Source organism: Ochotona princeps, chromosome 8, assembly GCF_030435755.1.
Source record: "Ochotona princeps isolate mOchPri1 chromosome 8, mOchPri1.hap1, whole genome shotgun sequence".
Lineage (NCBI taxonomy): Eukaryota > Metazoa > Chordata > Mammalia > Lagomorpha > Ochotonidae > Ochotona > Ochotona princeps.
This window is the reverse complement of record NC_080839.1, coordinates 9,258,446-9,277,938: the sequence shown is the minus strand read 5'-3', so window position 1 is coordinate 9,277,938 and position 19,493 is coordinate 9,258,446. Positions and strand designations below refer to the sequence as shown.

General features: G+C 42.7%; 1 protein-coding gene across 3 annotated transcripts in view; it reads right to left on the bottom strand.

Annotated features, from left to right (window-relative positions):
• The window catches only part of AFF3 (ALF transcription elongation factor 3), a 564,045-nt gene extending 545,591 nt beyond the window's left edge, over nt 1–18,454 (bottom strand). For all 3 annotated transcript variants that reach the window (XM_058667512.1, XM_058667514.1, XM_058667513.1), the window contains exons 1-2: nt 18,326–18,454; nt 7,076–7,191 (exon numbers count right to left, since the gene is read on the bottom strand). The gene's annotated coding sequence lies outside the window, so the exon portion shown is untranslated. The remainder of the gene's footprint in view (nt 1–7,075; nt 7,192–18,325) is intronic.
• Between the last annotated feature and the right edge of the window lie 1,039 nt (nt 18,455–19,493).

Here is a 19,493-nt window from a genome sequence, read left to right as displayed (position 1 = left end):
GGGAGTATGGAAGGAAGGGGACCAGCCTGGAATGCTAGTAGAGACCACAGGTCTCAGACAATGAAGGTAACAAATGATTTCATTCCGAATGTATTTTAAAAGGACATGCAGACAGATCTGCTGAGGGATTCGAGGTGGATTGTGAAAGAAATGAGTAAATGATGGCTCCAGGTTGCTAAGCTGACCTGGAAGTTTGGGAGGACTACAGGGAATATGAGAAAATTACAATAGAACAGGGCTAGCTAGAGTCAGAGAAACAAGTGGGTGTGTTTGGATGTTACAATAGTGAAATGAAATACTCACCAAGAGATGCCAGGTGTCCTATGGCAGCTGGGGCCCTCATCAGGAAAAGAAGTCAGGGTTAGGAGGTATAGGTTTGGGCATCTGTTAGCACGTCAGTGGCCATACTGGCCCACCAGTTGGATGAACACAGCCAAAGCAGTCAGATAATTGGGGTGCTCTGCCACCTAGACATGCGGAAGAGTTGGGAAAAGATCCAAAGTGGAGACAGGCAAGGAGTGGCCAGTGAGTTTGGAAGAGAAGCTTGAGAAGAATGTTCTGGAAGGCACAGAAGGAAAGTGCTTCAAGAGGGCAGAGATGAATAACTGTGAAACAGGCTGAGGAATCCAGTCAAGCGAGGATTGGCCATTCCTGATCTGACTGTACTCACTCTTGATCTTACAGATTCAAAAAGGGACTTTTCTCATACACTACATTTGCATAGAAGCAAGTGTGTGTGTTCACACTTTCTCTTCTCTCTCATGGATCTGTGTGTCCACTTGGAGCTGGGTGACTGCTCAAACCTATGCCTTGACATGACAAGTCCCATGCCTCCTGCTTGGTTCCTACCTCTTTTCAAAACTGGTTATTCTTATCAAAAATGCATATGAGATTTTTAGATCGGAATTTTTATCAAGTCTCCTTCCTCCTCAAATGCATCAGACTTAAAAAGAAATTTTACGTATAAAAGAGTCTGGTTAGAGTTTAGAGTAAGCTTTTTACATAGCAGGTATTTCCATTTATATGTTTTGTGTAGACTTTACAAGAATTTTTCATATGTTGTTTTATATGTTTTCTCTTTCTTTTCTAGATATTTAAATTTTGGTGTCTTTTGTGAATAACATCTTTCGTCTTCATTATATTTTCTTACTGGATATTTTCTGAATTAGAAACCTATTTATACATAAAGAATGTTCTTACTGCGTCCAACTATTTCATAGGTGATGCAAATAGATTGCCATACGTTTGCTATTTTCATGGGCATAGGGTCTCAAGGCTACAGGATCATATAACCAGTGGATATAGTTATCCTAATTTCCGTGGGTAAAATCATTCCTAGTTTGGAAGATGAGGTTTAACAGGCTGATATTTCACGGTGTTTCCCAAAGAACTCCATGATTTCCAGGTGAGTTTGGAATGCTTGCAGCCACACATCTCAAAATGTCCCAGATCCTCCCAATTTAAAATCTTTTTCCCTTTGTTAACCCATGAGTCAGACCATATGTCCTTTGATCTCTGCTTTAGAAAATATTGTCATGGTATTTAGCAACAGGGACAGCCCGTGGAAAGTTATAACATCTGGTGGCCCCTAACTTTCCTCTGAGCTTTCTCATTATGTGTGCTTGGTGCACACACAGGCACATGTGTGCGTGTGTGTGTGTGCGCGCACACACACACACAGTGGCCTCCTGAAGGAAAGGGAGTTCATTAAAACAAGACCATATGTGCTGCTGCTTTGCAGCCTGGACTCAAGATCACCTGAAAGCAGCTCACACAGACAGCTCTGGCATGGGGCAGCCTGGGCTTGAACCCCATATCTAACCTGTGTGCTCCTGAGAGGTCCCCTAACCTCTTAGAACTTCCTTTCTTCAGCATGTAAAAGGCATATATACTGTTTACCCTGCAGGGATGTTGAGAGGACTCAGAAAATATGCATAAAATGTCCAATATAGAGAGGAGCTGGGGAAATAGTCCCCATGACTATGATTTAGAGGGGGATTTCCGTAGAATCCCTCAGGTCCTTGAGAAAACTCCTTGCCTCATAGTCTACACCCAGCTGTAGAAGCAATTAGAGTAAGAATGAAGAGAGTCCCACGCAGGAGATCTGGAAGAAGTTCCTGGCTCCTGGCTTCGGATCGGTTCAGCTCCGGCCGTTGTGGCCACTTGCAGATGAACCAGCGAATGGAAGCTATTTCTCTCTCTTTTTCTGTGTGCATCTGCCTTTCCAATAAAAATGAATAAATCTTTAAAAAAAAAGAATGAAGAGAGTGCTGGGGCAGTTATTTTTAGTTGCATTTCTGTTCTGGGTACAACAAAGCATTCAGACACTGTGAGCTTTTGCTGTCTGCATCCGCCCTTCCTAGTATCACCCCAGTCTTCCTGTTGAGGAAGCCCCATTGAACTTAGCTTTGGAAGGCAGGACATGAAATGCAACAAACAGGCCTGGCCTTTTTCATGGGGATAGCCGTGTGACCCAGCCGCAGCTCATCAGGATGTTCAATGAGTGGTATCTCCAGGCAGGGACGGCTGAGGTTATACCTGTCACGGTCATGGGCACATTTCCACTCCTCTACCATTCCTCTAGCTCTCAAGAGTCTCCTTTCTGCTCCTCACTGCCCAGCCTCCAGATCCCGGATCTCCCCTCCGTGTTAAGCCTGGACATCCCCCAGCACTCTGCCATCAGGTTGGCTTTTTTTCTGCAGCACAGTCCGGTTTGGCTTCTGTCTTTCACAAGAGGCACAGTGTCAGATAGAACTGGATCACTAGAGGAAAAGGGAGCTCATGTCTCACACACAGATTTCTCTGTTGAAGTGTTCACCACCCCAAGCTGGGGAGAAAGATGAAGTCCTAAGACACATCCCTCAGCGGAAAGGATGACAAGCTAAAGTTATGCCTCTTCACACAAAGCAAGGGGCCAGGATATGAATGCCTTTCTATTGGAAAGTGTATCTCGTGAGTGTGTGTGTGTGTGTGTGTGTGTGTGTGTGTGTGTGTGTTGGGGAGGGGTAAGGAGAGGAGAATTAAGAAGGAAGACAAATATTAATGTAGACAAGCATGGGTCCAAACAGAAATGCTTCACGTGGTTTAAGAGAAATTGAAACATTTCCATTTAAGAATGGGCTAAAGTCCAGATTGTATCTGCCCTTTCTGTCTCGATCACTCTGTGTCTCATCCCTGCTCCTGGGTCCTGTGAAAGCTGTCACAAAGCTTTCCACTAGTTATTCTATTGTCATCCTACTTAACATGTGCCATGGTCTGCTGGCTGATGGTAGTTTAAGCAGGATCTAATTGGTAACATATTGTCGATTGAATTAAGTGCCATATGATAGAGATTTAAGCCATGGCAATTTTTCCATAAAGAAAAAAATCTGTCGACAGACTATAGCAGGGCAATGGTAATAAATCAAATTGTCATGTTTATTAGTGATTGCAGGAATCTAGTTGTCTTGTAGCCATTATAACTCCCCATTTTTAGCACAGATAAAAGCTATAAACAGGAACAGTGGTGAAAAATGTTTTTAATAGGCTTATATTTCTATACAAACACCTGCTTATATTTTAATCATGAGGGGGAGAATGGTGCTATTTCACTTTGAAAGGAATCTGTTTCTTAGCTGTTTTCAGAATAAAAGGGGATGATGTTTTCCATTTTTTGCGAACTGATGTATGCTTTCAAACATTGAGAATTAAACTCACTAATCATAAAATACCAATAAAGACAAACTGCAATAACAGCATTTGATCATCAGACTTGAAAAAAATTGAAAGGATACGATAATTGCACTAAAAGATTGTGTACCATAATCACTGTGGTTTGATTTGTAACACACAAATGTGGAAATAAATGAAGTTGCTCTATATGGATATGGTTCAGCAAGTTATGGGCCATGGGTACCACATAGCCTCAAGAGGCTGTTGAAGGAATATGTTAAATCATACTTAATGACATATCATGAGGAACCAATGCCATCTGTGCTTTTCTTCTAACTTTATTGAAAATAGTGTTCAGCAGGTTTTTTCTTATATGAATCAGGACAGATTTTCTTATATGCATAAAACCCTATGCACTGTGTGGGGCAGGTTGTGATACTCACTTTACAAATAAAGAAACCAAAGTACAGAAGATAAAAGTGATCTACTGAAGTGGTCCCCCAAATGTCAACCTCAAGAGACAGGATGTCAGTCAGGGGGTCCTGCTCTGAACTGTAGAGTAGAAGAAAGGATTTAAAAACCAGAGACCAGCACCTGCCTCCTCATCATACCTCCCATTCTCACTGCGGCTTTCAATCTGTGACTCTGAATGACTCTCTGGGACTCACTTTCTCCTTGGTTACATTTCACTGCCACTTTAATCTGTACTCTGAAAATGATATATGGGGGCTCAGGACATGGGACCTGAAGACACATCCCAATGCTGCCATTCCAAGCTCTGCACTCCACAATCCTGTGTTCTCAAACAGGCTCACACCAGCTCAGGCACAACATATAAAATGCTGAGCACGATTCTCAACATGTGAGAATCAATCACTGACCCTATGGTAGCTATTGCCACTTGGATGTTACAGTTATGTGTGTTTATTTTTTATATTGCTGTGCACATGGGTGTATGAGATGTGCATGCACATGGATTTGAGTCCATATGCTGCTCTTGATTGCAAGTGAGTTTGACAGACAGGGACCCTCCCACTCCTGCACCCTGCCTTATAAGGACTGTGATGCCATTGATCTAGCCTTAAGAGTCTCCTCTTAAAGCCAGTTTTCACATCCCAATACCCATCTCTCCAAACCTCCCACCATTTACCTTCTGGTTTGTTCACAAAAAAGGTGATGTAGTCATCAGTGTGGTCATTATCATTATCATCATCATCATAACTGCTAATACTTATTAAGTCCTTTTAAAGTACCAGGCACTTTTGGGACCTCCCCAGTTGAACTTCTGGGCTCAGAACCCATGGTCTGCCATGGAGTGCAAATACAAGAGCCAAGCCTCCTCAGAGGTTCAGACGGAGCAGTAGAGAGCATAACCAGGTGCTCATTGAAGATATGGCAGTCTATCGGAACCTGCAGAGGATACCTGGCATAACAGCAGAGGTCAGAACAAATCAATCAACTACCCCAGCCATATGTTGGCAGTGCAAAACTGGGCAAATGGAGACTCTAAGGCAGACTATGCCAATCAGTGGATTCTGAAGAGATTTCGTCATGCTTGGAATGGCGAGATTGGCAGCAATTCGTAACTGTTGAACTATCAAAACCACTTGAGCAAGACCCTCGGAGCATACCCCACGCCAGGGACCTGGGATGGGTGGGAGACTGGGTGGGGCTTCTCCTTTGTCTCCCCCTTTACCCCAGATACAGGGAAAAAAACAGTGTGGAAATAATAGTCTTACCCACTTTCCTGTAACCCTTGAACCTTTGTGCCCTAATTAACTATGTAAAGATTATCAAAAATAAAGAAAAAAATAAAGTACCAGGCACTCCTCTAAGCACTTTACATGGAACAGCAGGTTCAACCCTTATTTAACAGGTAGGTACTGTTTTTATGTCCCTATTATTTAGTCCCTTCTACAGATGCAAGACTCCTGAATTACTTGCCAAAGCCATCCTCATAGAGTTGGGATTTGAACCCTGAAGTCTGACAAGTAATCATATTCCCAGTTTGGGATACATATTCCCATTTTCTGATTTCAATTTAAATAAAAACTTTCATGGCCCAACTAAATACTGAGTACAGAGAGCGGGAATAGCAGTGGACAGCAACAAACTAAGACCCCAGGCCTCTGGAGTGTCACAGTGGCTTTCACTGCAACTGTCTCCCTTACAGAGTGAAATAGGAGGCCCTGAGAGCCCCAAGTAAAAAGAAAGTACTCCAGCAGTCAGAAAATCTCTCCATGGTCATCCAAGAAACAAGTACTTTGAATAAAAGTAGACATAAGGATCTTTTTTAGTTGGTACAATTGACTCCCAATGAGTTTACTGCCATTTGATTACTATGAACATTTGCCTTTTAACTATTCTTATGCAATGGCAGGTCCCAGACAACCTGAACCATCTCAGTCTAATGGGATTTCCCCATCTTTCAATGAAAGGGTTTATGAAATGCGTATCCAAACATGATTTCGCTTTTATATTTGTGAAGACTTTGAATAGCAAGGAAAGCACATATTAGAAAAAAAATCCTTTATCATTCTACTAGTTCTTTTGATTTCAAAGAATGTATATGCCATGCTAATTGCATTATAGAATATGTATGCTGACATGTTTATAATATACTATGTATAAATATATATGAGTGGACTTCAGACAAGTTCATGGAAAAATAAAACTAGAAGACAGTTTTATTTGCTCAAAAATAATAAAATCTGTGCATTCCTTTTGTATATATGCATTTTCCTTGAAATTTCTCTAGAATTCCTCATATGCGTAAGATTTCAAAATATTTTTTGGACCAAAACAGGCATATTTTTGAGTTCCAATTTTCTACTAGCATTTTGAAGTACATGTGCGTACACACACACACACACACACACACACACAATTTCTGCAGGCATACACTCATACACAATGAGCTGTTCAAAGATAACCCTGACCGTGAGGAGGCCTGGCACGCTAAGCTGTTTCTGCAGGAGTGATGGTGAAATGAGGCAGGACCACCCACAGGCTCTCCTTCCTGTGACCAGGCTTCTGGCCACTCCCTGGGCTTCACGCTATGAGCAGTGAGCTACCGCCAATGACCTACAGGAAGCTCAGACCCACTTTTCTTAAGGCCAAGGGGTCCAGTTAGCATCCTCAAAGCGTATGAGCATGTTCACACCCAAGCTGTGCTTTCTCTACTTGCCACACACACATGAATCCTGCTGCTTGCTCTGCTCATTTGCTCGCTACCTCTGCCTGCTTGGTCTTTCAGGCAGTGTACCCAGGGCTGGATTGTCTCAGCGGGGCAGATGGGGAATGCTTGCTGCTGCCCAGCCCCAAGGAGCAGGTGCCCAGCTATTCAGAATCCCACCCTGTGGAGCAGTCACCTCAATTCCACCCGTGGCAGCCCAAGGGCTCAGACACGCCCCAGCTTGCTTACCTCTCTGCTTGCACGCAACTGTTCTTTCTCTGTCAAGGAAGTTCGCCCAGCTTCTTTCTTCTGAGGCTGAGAATGGGGCTCTGGTCTCCACTGGCAGGCTCTCTGAATGACACTTTCTGTACAAACAGGAAGAGTGTGTGTGGTCACCACCCAAGTGTGCAGGTGTTGATAGAGGATGTGAAAGTGTGGAGGCGAGTAGCAAAACCAGACAGCCAACCGGCCTCCTCACACCAGCCTGCTCAGGCCTCTCGCTGGCACAGTCTACCAGAAGACTGGAAACAGGAGCCTGGGGATACAAAACTCAAAAGGAGCTAGGTAGCCGTGGAGGCTGAGGGAACTCTGCCCTGCTGCACTTCAACCTCAGGCAGAGCTCTTCAATGTGTTGGAGGTGTGTTGGAGATGTGTAGTGATGTGTTGGAACCCCTTAAGTGTGTTTTGACCATCAGGTATACGGATTTCAGTTGGCCACTTGCTTTGTTCAAAGCACATCTGGTTCCCCAGATATGTGGCCAAGAGACATAGGCCAACTGCTCATGCTGCCTCTGGAGGGTAGCAAGTCTTCCAAATCTTTCTAGGACCCAGGTATGCTGGTAAATGAAGAAGAGATCCAGTTGAGTAACTGCGTGCCCCAGTAGTGCTCTACTTAAAGGGTTTTCACCTCCTTATTTCTCACTCATGGATTAACCTATAGAGCCATGGGGCCTCCTTATCCATATTCTTTCCTTTTACTCAATCACCTATGCTATTAATTCTGCTAATGAGAACAGGGAGGTTAGCCAATAGATGCCTTTTCGGTTCCTATCTTGTTTGGCCTCTGTAGTGTTTGGCAACAGGGACCATTTCTTTCCTTTTGCAACTTTTCCCTTAACCCTAACGGCTCAACATTCCTTCTGCTTCTTGTCAGTTGACTTTTAGAATTTTGTCCTTGCCCAGCTCCATTCTCAGACGACTGCTTCACATGTTCCACAGGTGGCCTGTGGCACTGTCTAGATGTCCCTTACCAAACCCATGTCCATACAGTCTGTCACATGTTTGCTAGGCTTCCCGGTCCACCCTCCAGGGAATGGAGCCCTGGTCAGTCCTGTGGCCACTCCTCTATCACGTATCTCCATGATTTATCAATCCCTTTCTACTTTGTTTGCTACAGAACACGCTGGGTGCATTCTGCCACTGTGCTTTTGAGTAAGATCTCTGTTTTTTTCTGTGCTGTCAGGGAGGACTGGGAACAGCCTGGTCAAGCTCTTCAGGGCACACATCCCCGATGGTGCCAGCAAGCAGGTCTGCCCTTGGTGAGGTGAAAACAGACGTGGACTGTGAGCAATAACAGGGCCCCAGAGGCAGGGCTGCTCACAGACTCACTCATTCACATTTCCTTGCAGCCTCTGGCAGGGTAGCTGCACGTTATTTAATAAATGTACTTTCGGGCCCAGCAGCGTGGCCTAGTGGCTAAAGTTCTCGCCTTGAACGCCCCGGGATCCCACTTCCCATCCAGCACCCTGCTTGTGGCCTGGGAAAGCAGTCGAGGATGGCCCAATGCATTGGGACACTGCACCCACATGGGAGACCTGGAAGAGGTTCCTGGTTCCCGGCATCGGATCGGCACAGCACTGGCCCGTTGCGGCTCACTTGGGGAGTGAATCATCGGATGGAAGATCTTCCTCTCTGTCTCTCCTCCTCTCTGTATATCCGGCTTTCCAATAATAATAAATATTTAAATAAATAAATAAATAAATGTACTTTCTCTGTCACAATACCCACAGCACTTAATTACAGTCAATGGCAGACTTGTGCCCCTCTTGTCTGAGACTAAAGGTTATTGTATATCTCTATTGTATAGTCTCTGTGACAATAAAAATACAAGGAATTTCAACAAGTTCACGGAAAATGGAATTCGAAGAAACTTTTGTTTTGAGGTAAAGTGCTTTGTTAATCCATGCATTTGAGGGATCCTCCACATGGTCATGATAAATGTTCAAAATGTTCATAGTTTTAATAGAAAGGCTGTGCAGGGGTTTCAGAGGGTTTTTTGTTTTGTTCGCACTGAAATAAATGTATCTTTCCATCCCTCATCGCCATGAACTTTCTGAGGTGCTCTCATAACTGACATTTATTGCAACTTCTTATACACCAAAAAATACCTAGTATTATTTCATCCTCATGACAATCTTGTGAGACGAGGACTACTTTGTCCTTATTTTATCCATTGTCATTCAAAGATGAAGATAATGAGGCACCAATGTTTAAGAAATTGTTCATAGATAATTAATAATTGGATCTAGATTTCAAACATTGCCATCACTGTCCTTGAATGTATAGCGCTCTCTATGTCACACATATACACATTTTATTTACTTACACTTGTGTGTGCCAGTTTGTGTAAAGACAGGTATACACATTGTGTTTATATATCTCTGTGAATCTATACGCATAATGTTTATTCCTGGCATGACTGTCTCACATGAAATTTTCATTAGATTTCTCAGCCTTTCTATAAACAACCCCAAACATATACATGTACATAAAGTAATTTTACCCCACATGTTACTACTGGATAAATCAAACCAAGGCAGAGACTGGGATGTGGCTGAGTAAGTTGAACAACTCTATCTCAGTTAAAATAAAAGCCTGCCAGTTCCCGGTGCGATAGTGCAGTGGTTAAGGTCCTTGCCTTGAATGCGCCAGGATCCCATGTGGCCGCCGGTTCTAATCCTGGTGGCCCTGCTTCCCATCCAGCTCTCTGCTTGTGCCCTGGGAAAGCAGTTAAGGACAGCCCAAAGCTTTGGGACCCTGCACCCACATGGGAGACCTGGAGAAGCACCTGGCTCCTGGCTTCAGATCTGCACAGCACTGGCTGTTGCGGTTACTTGGAGAGTGAATTATCAGACAAAAGATCTTCCTCTCTGTCTCTCCTCCTCTCCACATATCTGCCTTTCCAATAAAAATAAATAAATCTTAAAAATAAAAGCCTGCCAGCTTAACAAGATTGTTTTAATTAAAAAAGGAAACAAACAAAAGGAAAGGAAGAACTTGTTGCCCACAGCCAGTCTGAAAGGATATCGTAGGTGTGGGTAATGGGTTCAGCAGGGGGACAGACCAGAGGGTCCATCACCTGTAAGGGAATGTACTGCTGGAGCCTCTCTGTAATTCATAACTGACACAGAGAAGCAAGGACTGCAGTGGAGACATAAAAAGAAACAAATAGGGCAGACAGGCCGGGAACATAATTACCAAGAATCTCAATCTGCCTGTAGCATTTACCCAAGAGTCAGTTGCATGCAAGAGAATTTGCATACAAATAAGATGCTCCAGCATAAGAACAGGATGGTGATAAGACCTCGCTGTGTTATCAGAGCATGTCATAAGGCCAAACACCCAGAAAGCCTGACACTGACTTCTTGCAGGCATAGCCACATTACCAAAAGAAGTTTTCAGTGGCATCCTGAACTTAGAATTGGTTTTCAATTCAGAACGTTAAGGGATATTGTGTATCTTGATATTTTTGTTGCTTGTATTTGCAGTATTACTTTAGAAACTAAGATTTGTAAATAAACACTAAATTGTCAGAGTTTATTCTGTTGTGATGGGTCACATGCAATCCCTGGACAACATTTTTTAAAAACAATTTCTTTTTTTTTTTTTTTAAGATTTATTTTATTGGAAAGGCAGTTGTACAGAGAGGAGGAGAGACAGAGAGGAAGATATTCTGTCCGATGATTCACTCCCCAAGTGACCACAATGGCCGGTGCTGCGCCAATTCTGAGCCAGGAGCCAGGAACTTTTTTCCAGGTACCCATGTGGATGCAGGGTCCCAAGACTTTGGGCCGTCCTTGACTGCTTTCCCAGGCCACAAACAGGGAGCTGGATGGGAAGTGCAGCTGCTGGGATTAGAACCGGTGCCTATACGGGATCCCAGTGCATTCAAGGCAAGGACCTTAACTATTATGCTATTGCGCCAGGCCCAAAAAGCAATTTCTTCCAATACTTCATGGTTCCCAATGAATACAATTTTGTTTCAGCAGAGAGGCAAGAAAAATGTAAACTTTTATGAATAACCATGGAAAATTTTACAACAGCTAAAATTGTGTTTAAAGAATGTTAAAGCCTTTCTTTGCTATCATTGAGAAATGCTTTGTTGAAGTAAATTGCAGAACATGAAATGGGTTTTGAATCAAATTAAGCTTTGTATCAGTGTTGTTCAGGAGTGATGCAGCTCTCCCTTGCAATCTGCATACACTGGAAGAAAAGTTCTAAGAAAGGCAAAGAATGGCACATCAATCACAAAAAGACCCTGTGAAGGGTGATTCGAATATCCCATCTTGCATCCGGCGCCACTTCCTGCTTCTCCTTTCCCACAGCTGGTCAAATTCACACCATTCTGGGTATCCGCCAATAAAATGTGACCTCATGGTGTCTTACCTGAGAACCCCAGCCCCAACCTCTCACGGCCCCTCCCCATGTTCCCCACCCACCTACCTCAGATAATCTCAGTCACCAGTCGCTGGGGCCAGCACCTAGCCCTGCCTCCCAACCAATTCCCCATTCCCCTCCCCCCCGCCCCCCACACCTTGCAGGCTCACCTGAGTTGTATAAATGAGCCTCCACATGTACCCCTCTTCCTTCTCTTCCTGGCTCTTACCTGTCCTCCATCTTGCCCCCTTCCCCTGTTCTGGCATCCCCCATTCTGCCACCATGGCAGGATATGTTACCCTTCCTGTTCCCCTCCCCCACTTCCCCCACTCCTGTTCTTACCCTGTTGGAATAAAAACACCTCCTAACACCTCCTGGTCTGGTATTTAGGCTTGAGGTAAATTATTCCTGCAAAGAGGACTTGGCTGTGGGAATCAGCTGGGTGTAAGAACTCACAGCATTTTAAAGCCTAACAGATAGCATTGAGGACTGAGATCTGGATGCGTTTCTGTCATCCTTCCCAGCCCCCAGTCTCAACCTCACCATGACTTGGTTCCTGGGGACCACCTCCCCCATGTGAACTGCCTGCCCCACTATGTGCAGGTGTATATTGTTCTTAATCAGACACCCACGGTGGACATACCTCCCTTCTTGTTCATCCTTGATGTTTTGTAGTGCAGTGGAGAGAGCCAAATAGAGCTCCCTGAGTTCTCTTTCTGGTGTCAGGGACTGTGAGCTATGTAGTCAGTTTTCTGTTTCTGAGAATTCTAGAAAAAGCTATGCAGCGCTGGAGGCAGCTCTAAGGTCTGCAGATGATCTAGTGGCTCAAGTGATTCCAATGCAAAGAGTGCCTATTGGCTGGAAAGCTCTGATTGAATGGCTAGTAGGCATGCGTGCATTGGCTGTGATTTTTAAACTCAGCATGTCATTGACTGTGAGTCAATGGATCCTTACATTTGGGGTTTATTAATTACTTCCTGTGTTCAAAATTTTCCTTTATTTTGATCTTATGTTTGGGGGTACATATATGCTCATGTCAACTTTAACTTCATCACTGATCATACCTTTAATCAATTTTAAAAAATTATTCCTTTTTCTTATAATTATTACGCATTTTAAATAGAACTTGACCTTACAGTATAGAAATGTTGTAAGGTCCAGCTACTTTTACCATTTTCTAACTCTGTTATTCTTTTCATTTCAATATTTATTTTCTTTATTGATACACTAGGAGCCTAGACGGTTAGAATTGATGTTTTTCCCAGTATTTGTCCTTCAGAAAAGGAGATTTCCCCCTTTCACTTTCATTGTTCTAGTTAATTTACTTTTCTCCTATTATTTTTTTTCAGGCTTCCTTCTGTTCACACTGCTTGACATTTCACTTATTTTTATACTTCTAAATGAATTATGTATTTTTTTTGAAAGGTAGAAATCTTTTTTTTTGGTTCCCTTTAGTCTTTCTCTCTTTAATCTTTTTGTAACTGATAAAAAGGCAAGCAATATTTACTCTCTGAAATTTGATAAAATGGATCCTGATTTAACAGAGTACACATTAAGGCTACTGGTGGCACAGTAACAATCACTGAATGTTTGCCATGTGCCAAACACACACCTCAGTGACTGGAGTTTCTGAAACCAAAGGGGTAACACAAGATAGGCTGGAACTTGAACTTTTGGCTGTGTGATTCTGTACGCCAGTCCTACTTTAGAAGAGAGGGACGAAATCTAGAAATAGATGTCCCATTCTCCCACGTAGTTATCTGTGGCTCCCCCAGCGTTGGGGAAAAGTCCTATTGGTGATGGATGATAACTGGTCCTGGAAAAAGACCACTGAGAGTAGGCTCAAAACTTGACATTTGACAATAATTTTTTTCAATGAACAGACATTATTTGATCATAATTTGCCTCTGAAGTTAGCTTCATAAACATAGTATGATTATACTTTTTGTAATTTATTATAAACATGTATTAATTTGACTAATTTACATTAGAGATTATGTTCATTAATTAATTTTATAAGATGTCTTCCATTTTTAACTTAATGAATAAAGTTTTTTTTAACTTGACATTTTTTTAATGCAGTGGTGTTAGCAGTCTGTTACGGCAGTTAAGGTATGCTTGGAATGCCTTGGTTTGAATCTTAGTTTGATCTGCTCTTAATTCTGACTTCCTGCTGAATTGTGTCCTGGGAATTGAAAGAAGATGGCTCAAGTACTGGGGTCCATGGAGAGAACTCCTTCCTGGCCCAGTTCTGGTTGTTGTGAATACTCATGAAGCTAACCAGTAGATGGGATATCTCCCTTTCTCTCTACTGTTCCAACAAATACAAATCAAAAGTTAAAACTAGAGTGAAAATCATGGAAGTCAATTTATCTTAGGTTTGTTAAAATGTAGGTTTTATGTGTAACTCTGTGCTGATTCTGAATATAGAAACAATACAAAGAATACTCTTGTGTGACTCAAGAGGTGAAATATTCCTGAACAAAGTCTATGATTGTTTATCGGGACATCTTCTATTTAACACATGGTTTCATGTCATAAACAGAAAGTGTCTCTCTTATGTGTTAAAAAAAAAAAAAGGCTCTGGATCCATATGCTTCCCCAGTGCTTCTCTCAGTCCTTCAACACTGAAATCACTCCCTTTTGTGGTGTCAGTATTGCTCTCCTCTTTAATTTTTAACTGGAGAGATTCTGACAAACTGCATTAGGCAATACTCTCAGATGTGATTTGGAATTAAATGTTTTCTTTCCATTTTTATCACTTGGAAGGCAGAGTGAGTGAATGAGAGAGTGGCGGTGGGGGAATCTTTCAACCATGGATTCACTCACCAAATGTCTGTAACAGCCAGGACTGGGCCAGGCAGAAACCAGGAGATGGGATCTGGGTCTTCTATGGGGGGATGAGTTCCAACCATTCGAGTTACCAACCAGGATGCTTCCAGGATGCACTAGCAGGAAGCTGTACCAGAAGCAGAGAAGCCAGAACTTGACTATTACCATTTTGGGCATCAGGAGCAGGCACTGCAAACAACAGCTTCCTGTGCTATACCATAATACCTACACCTACATGCTGTTTGAAAAATTTTCCATCATCAGTTTCATCTGCTTAACAGAATCCCTTCATCTTTTGCAGAACATATCATTGTCCTCTGTGATTGAGTTCCATTGCCTATCCATGGTGTTATACCTTCTTCTACTGTTCAAATGGGGAGGCAGGCATGTGCTGGACCAGCCTCCATTCTCTGCAGGAAACAGATGGCTTGCTTGCTCAGACTGCATAATTGAAGAGGGTTTATTAAGAAAGTTTAAAACATGTTGGACAGGGTTAGGAGAAACCAACAAAGGATGCTGGAGCATATCTAGGTTAGCAACAGCAGGAAGCCATTACCAGCTGCTGCCCATCCTCCAACCCCACCTGTGACCCAGAGAGCTGTAGCCAGTGGGAGGAGGGCTGCCTCAGGAAGCTATACTTCAGGTAGAGGGGCAGAGCTCTTTTCCAGCAGCCTGTCCGAGAGGCAGCTAGGAGAGCAATTACCCTGATTTCCCTCTCATCCAGTCTTCTGATCTCCTGCCAGTGACTGCCTGTGGCCAAATCCAAATGGAATGCAGAACGCAAGGGAGACTTGGTTCATCTATGAAGCTCAGCACACTCACCTCCAGTGGGAAGGGAGACACTGATATTATCACACTGACTGAATTTTTAAAAAATATTTTCTTACTTACTTAAGAGGTAGAGGGAGAAAGAGGGAGTTCCTATTTCTAGCTTCCTTCCCCAAATGCCCACATTGGCCAGGGCTGAGCCAAAGCTGAACCTGGGAGAAGGAACCCACTCAAGCCTCCCTCATGGGTAAGCAGGAAGCCACTTACTTAACCTATCATGGCTGCCTCTGAGCATCTATATTAACAGGAGTTGGCATCAGGAACCAAAGGCAGACAAGGAATCCAGGCACTCTTATATGGAATGTGGATGTCTGGACCCACATAAGTGCCCGAATGCATTATGGATTTTCTAGTTGTATAACCTGACTTTTCAATGTGACCCAATCATAGTAGCCATGTGGGCAAGTAGTATTGGGGATCTCCTACAATTTCCTTACTAAAATAATGCAGAAGAAAAATTTCCCTTCTACTTTGAAGAGGGATAGAATAAGGGGTAAATTGACTTCTGTGTTTAGGGATGTGCGTGCGTGTGTGTGTGTGTGTCTGTGTCTGAACATTATGATGGTTAATACAGCCCAAATGTGGACCATGGAAGCAGACATACCATTCTGATGAACCACTTATTTCAGGGTGCCCTTTGCAAGAACAGCACTCGTTTGTAGCTAGTGAATAATTTCATTGTTTTCAAGAGGTAGTTCATCATCACCCACCCGAGTAGGAAAGAGACCTCTGACTAGTGAAAAATATTCTTTTAAGTTCGACACTCTCATCTCAGAAGTCTCTGCAAGCCTGACCATGACCATGGTGGCTCAAGACCCTCATGTGTTGCCTGCTTTTTGTTTGTGGAATCTCATTATTGCCTCTTGTTGTTATCTGGAAGCATGGCCCAGCACACACGCACTAGTCAAAGCCATCAGGTTTGGTCTGGGTTCCCTTGGAAGTAGACTCCAAGGCCAGGGTTCTAAGCAAAGAGCATCTTTGGGAACTGAAGGAACTACCAGCAGGGAAGTTGGAGAGCTAGACAAGGAGGGAATATTATCAAGTTGCCTTTGGCTATCTGCATTCTCTGGATGACCTGAGACCCAGTGTAGGACAAATAGCATTCCTCTAGCAGGAAAACTGAAGATGATCCCAGTACATGTGAAAGCATGAAATTTTGAGACATTAATTATCTCTGTATTTCCACCTGTTGCTTTTATCCTTTCACACAAAGCAATCAGTGGAAATAATGCTTTCACAGAATCTGCTATTGTTATTATGTCATTAATTATTTCATCGCTGTGGGTGCAATTAAATGTTATCATAGTATTTACCATGTATTATTATATATTCACTAGTATTTGTGTGAGTAACTGCCAATAAAAAGTATTGTTTGGCATCTAATTGCTGGTAATTCAAGATTCTCCTTACTAAACTTTTGTACATACAGCATTTCTCAACCTGTGATGGAATGACTTAGACTAATACCTCATCTGAAAATAAGTAGCAGACCTGGAGAAGGAACAAAATAGACAGGTTTACAGGCATTGTAGATGATGGTGTAGCTGTGAGCACTTCAGCGCCCACAATCCTAGAAGATACAGAAGCTAACGGAGGAAATTCAACCATTCATTCCACTCTTCCTCTTAGGACACCTGTTGAGTCCTGTTACACAGAGAGTACGATTGCCTCAGGCAGAAGAAGGATGCCGAGCATCCAGAAAGTCAGAAGAAGTTTTGGTAAATTTGCAGGAAGGAAAGGCAAAGCAGGAGCTCAGTACTTCCATGGCAGCCAAGACTTGAAGGAAGAAAGGGGAAGGAGGAGGGTCCGCTACACTGCACCACCTTATACATTGAGACACTTATTCGTCCTTAGCAAGTGCAATGCAAAAGGCCCAGGAACGTCTGGGAAAACCAAAACACCAGTTGTCAGCTACAACAGAGGTTTCAATGTCCGGTTGGCTGAGCATCTGGGGAATATACCAAATGCAGATCTGAACCCAAGGTAGAGTCAGCTGTATAGGGTGCCACAGAACTTTGAATGAAGGATTAAGGCAATCTGAGAATGTTTGAGCTGTCTGGCCAACCCTCTCTGAAGGAAGGTAAGTTATTTTCATGCATAATGAAAAATATCAGGTATCTCTGAAACACGCTCAAGAAAAAAAGCAGGCAATAAAAATAGGAACCAATATTATCAGCTGTTAGGCAAGATAGTCATAGACATGACTCATTTAAAGGAAACTCAGAAAGTCTTCAGAAAGATGGAATTCAAACACATGCTTTGGGATCAAAAAATTTGCGAAATCCACATACGGTTTTTTCACAACACATATTTTATATAAACTTGCTGAACATCTCTAGTAGTCATGGCTTTCAGAAAATTTTTGCACCAAAAGAAACCTGTCTTTTGGTACCATTTTCATGTAGCTTCTGAAGTCTTCTTGTATATCCACATCAAAACTTGTACACAAATGTTTATGGCAGCTTTATTCACCAGTTTCTCAAATGGAAAACAACTTAAGTCAAGAAGGAGTTGGATAGGGCCCGGCAGCGTGGCCTAGCGGCTAAAATCCTCACCTTGAACGCCCCGGGATCCCATATGGGCGCCGGTTCTCATCCCAGCAGCTCCACTTCCCATCCAGCTCCCTGCTTGTGGCCTGGGAAAGCAGTCGAGGACAGCCCAATGCATTGGGACACTGCACCCACGTGGGAGACCTGGAAGAGGTTCCTGGCTTTGGATTGGCTCAGCACCGGCAGTTGCAGTCACTTGGGGAGTGAATCATCGGATGGAAGATCTTCCTCTCTGTCTCTCCTACTCTCTGTACATCTGACTTTGTAATAAAAATAAATAAATCTTTAAAAAAAAAGAAGGAGTTGGATAAAAGAATTATGATATGTTCATACAATGGAATACCAATCAGCTAAAAAAAAAAAAAGACTGATGCGGAGGCCAAATGTAGAGAAATCTCAGAACAGCTATTCTGAGTAAGAGAAGACAGCCAAAAGCAGAACAGACTGAATGAGTTCACTTCTAGTAAGTTTCAAGAAAATGCAAATAATCTAAAATGACATGAAACTAAGGGGTGAAGACTGTGGAGAGCAGGAGAGAGGGTGAGGAATCTTCTGGAAATGACAGACATTTCCATTATCTTGATTGTGGTGATTGGAGACAGTCTCATGGATACACACACATGTTAAAACTTACCAGATGATTTAAGAAGGTGCAATTTCTTGTCTGTCAGTTCAGCTCAACAGACCTCTACAATTTTTAAAATAAGGTTTTCCCACAAAGAAGTCTTCCACTCTCGCTGTAGTCACTGGTAAATACTCTAAACATGGAAGAAGAAATCATGTCAATTTTGCACAAATCTTCCTGGAAAATAATTTTTTAAAAATTCTATCCAACTTGTTCTGTGATGCTAACATATTCTTGGGCAGAAAATTTTTCAAACAGAGTGCTTACCAAAATTCTACGATCAGCATCATATGCAATGGAGACACAGTGAAAGCTTTGAATGTGTGATCAGGGACAAAAAGGATGTCCACTACCACTACCTCTATTCAGTATCTTACTGTACAGTACAGCCAGTAGAGAGTGTTAGAAAGAATGTTGCCACAATTGCAAAGGAAATCATGCAACTTCTTTTTCACAGTGCCATGACGGTATATGCAGAAAAAAGTTTCTATAACTCTTACTAGAATGCACAATGAATTTAGCAAGGCTACTGAATACAGAGTGTTAGAAATGAATGAATGGAGAACACGAGGTTGTGCAGAACTGAATTTTTTATTATGGCAGCAGGGTGGCCATCATCTCAAAAGATGATGCTCCAAGACAAAGAAAGTGAGAATTTTTACATTTTTACAGAGCCATAGTGCAAGCGGTGGGAAGGCAGGTGTGCAGAGTATAGATTAGCTGTGTTTCCACAAGGTCAGAATGACCCACAACAGTTCTAAGCACAGGATAGATAAGTAGCTCTTTGGTGGGAGGAAAAGAATCAGGCAGCATTCCAAGGATAACAAAACATCAGACACTGGGGTCGGGTCCTCCCTGACTCCAGGCCTACGTACGGCTCCTGCATGTACACAAGAGGTTCTCTGCTTTGTGCCTGTCCTGGAATGTCTGCCAAGCATCCGCATCCACAGAGTCAACACACAACAACCAACTGCATTTCTACATATCAGTCACAATCACAGAACAGCATTTTAACAAGATATCATTTAAAATAGCATCAACAAACATTATATAGTCAGGAACAAATTTGCTTAAGGTTGTGCGGTTTCTCTGCATTGAAGATTACATCATGATATATAGGGAAGCCAGAGACCTAAGTAAGTGAAGGATATGCCATATTCATGTTTTATACTATTAC